The 2,697-nt window shown below is 43.6% G+C and overlaps 1 long non-coding RNA gene across 3 annotated transcripts in view; it reads right to left on the reverse strand.

Moving 5' to 3' along the window:
- Positions 1-1,187: 1,187 nt before the first annotated feature.
- The window catches only part of LOC109366230, a 7,085-nt gene continuing 5,575 nt past the window's right edge, over positions 1,188-2,697 (reverse strand). For 2 of the 3 annotated variants that reach the window (XR_002112421.1, XR_002112422.1), the window contains one exon: positions 1,188-2,676. This is a non-coding gene — a long non-coding RNA (uncharacterized LOC109366230). Of the gene's footprint in view, positions 2,684-2,697 lie in introns of all 3 variants that reach the window. The other variant, XR_002112420.1, reaches the window with a different exon arrangement.

Raw genomic sequence — 2,697 nt, forward strand, 5'->3', positions numbered from 1 at the left:
AGAAAAAAAAGAAAAAAGAGCATCTCACTCTCTTTTCATCCACTGCTAGAGGAAATGAATCATAAAATCATCATAGAATCTTTTGAGTTGGAAGAGACCCTATAAGGTCATATAGTCCAACACCCTGCAATGAACAGGGACATCTACCTCTCTCTCTGAGCAACCTGTTCCAATGTCTCACTACCTTAATTATAAAAAACCTCTTCCTAACATTCAATCTAAATCTCTTTAAGCTTGAAACTATTTTCCCTTCCTCTATCACAACAGACCCTACTAAAGAATCTGTCCCCTCCTTTCTTAGAGCTCCCCTTTAGATAACAGAGGCCACTCTCAGATCTCCCAGAGCCTTCTCTTCCTCACGCTGAACAGCCCCTCCACTCAGTCTGTTCTCAGAGAGGTGTTCCGCCCCATGGATAAATTTTGTGGCCCTCCTCAAGACACACTCCAGCATGTTCACGCCCCTCTGACGCTGAGGACTCCAGACCTAGACACAGTGGGTGTTGTGGGCTGTGAAAATGGACATGAAGACAGCACTGAGATTTCCAGTTACAAGTCTGTAATGGTTTAAAGTGTCCTGAGAGCAGGAACAAGTAGCAGGTGCTGAGCTAGCATATTTCTCCTGCTACCCACAGAGAAGCATTATTGTAACTGCTGAAAGCAGCCTTTAAGTGGCCTCGCCTGTGAGGGGAGAGATGCCAAGAGATATATATTTTGGAATGTAGGTAGTGACTCTTCCACAATGTGCCACTTGTGGATGATATACAGAGCAGCACACAGTTCATTGACTTGGTGAAATTATTAACTGTAGGTCTTAGTGCTTTGATTCAGTGCTCGGCTGAGGTGTGAGGCTAAGCTGTGCAAGGCTGGCAGGCAGCAGGCGGCAACCTGGCTGTCTGAGCAGGGCTGGGGAGTAGGATGGATCTTTCACCATCTCACAGCATGTGTTCAGGTCAGTGGCACTGCCCCCATCCTGCACAAAAGGCTGATTGCTGATCGAATGATGATAGATCTCCAAGATCATCTGCAAAATGGGAGCAATTAGTAGTGAAGAGGGAGGGAGACATGTCAGCCTCGGGGTTCTAGACTCAGCCATTGCAACAGCCCCTCTTGTGACAAAGGCTTAAAAGTTTAATCTGACTACAAAATAAAGATGACATAGGAATAGAAAATAAAAACTAAGTACTGTATTAATGACAATTAAGCCTGATGCTAACACTGCTTAAATTTGTACATCAGCATAACTTCCAATTTGAACTTTCATTGCTTCCTGGGTTTTTTCATTTCTCTTGACTTTTGTTAGCCTTTCATTACAGGTCCTTTCTTTGTCCATTTATTCAGCAAAATCTTTATTGATTACGATGAGAAGAAAAATCATCAGGGTCTGCTGCAGATCTTCAAACAGTGGTTGAATCTGAAGTTATCTGACAAGTTTAAGTAGATTCAGTTTCATACCTGAAGCCGAGTCAGAAACAGGGTTAGACCTTGACATCAAACTTCCCATGAAAAGAGAAATCTTTGTAAGGGAAAGAGCTTTCCTTTCAAGCTGGATAGCACTGCATTGTTTAACAGGAATGACACAACTAAATATTATTTGAGTTGTTTGCATTGCATGAATGCAGGGGAATAATAGATAAATGTTGAGGTATTGTTTTCCTTCCTGCCTCATTTGGCAAGGCCCTTTTTAATATGGAGCTGCTTCTTCCCTTGTGATTACAAAGACACCTTCATCATAGATTAGTCAGTCATAAAGGGAGAAGAGAATTTAGAGTAGAATATGCCAGCACACCTGAAATAGCAAAGCAACATGGGACAAAAAAGCAATAAATATGAACTAAATATTATGATCTAGGGATACTTTGAGGATTGCTGGATAAAATACTGAGTTAAATTTCTTCACATAACAAGTGCAACATGCAATTCATCATTTTTGACAGTATATTCTGCAACATGTGGGCATTTTCAGATGACCTGTGCTAAAAGCTGTGTGGGAATTGAGTTATGCTCCTTTCTAAGGAGGGGAAACAACCTGAGCCCAAAGGGTTTCTCTGCTCTGAGCTCTCAGAAGGCCCTCAGCTCCCCTGCAGAGATCAGAGTGAGTGCTTCAAAGCCTCCTCTCTGCTCTTTAGCAAGGGCATTAACTGTGAAACTCTGCAGCTGACAGTAGAAACAAAAAAGAGAAGACTGCCTGCACCATCATCCACGTCCCCATTACTGCAGAGTCTTTCATACACCAATCAATCAGTTTCCAGTCCAATAGTTAGTCATGTTCTCTGTTATAGCCATGAGGTTCTACCATGTGAGGCAATACTCTTGGAGATAAAAAGAGTCTTTCCCATGCATGAATCAACAGAAGTATCAAAGAGGCCAAAGGCTTTCTAACAGATTGACTGTATTGATCCCCCTGTGCAGGATCCTTCATCCCCATGCATGATCTGTAGGCAACACGTTAACATACAGGACCGTCGGAGGTGACTTATAGCTCCTTGAAATTGAAGGCAGAACTCCTGTGGTGCAGGATGTGAGGTATTGCAGATTGCCACCTGCTTGCCAACTCCCCTGAGGATCTGGGCTTCTCATGGGGTCTCGAGGGTGAGGAGCATCCTGCGAGCACCCTGTCCGCGTTGCTCTCATCTCTGCGTTGATGAGGGACAGCCTCAGCTCACAGCACTCGCTCTTCTGGGAACTCAGCAGGGGAAA

Source organism: Meleagris gallopavo, chromosome 2 (genome assembly GCF_000146605.3).
Source record: "Meleagris gallopavo isolate NT-WF06-2002-E0010 breed Aviagen turkey brand Nicholas breeding stock chromosome 2, Turkey_5.1, whole genome shotgun sequence".
Classification (NCBI taxonomy): Eukaryota; Metazoa; Chordata; class Aves; order Galliformes; family Phasianidae; genus Meleagris; species Meleagris gallopavo.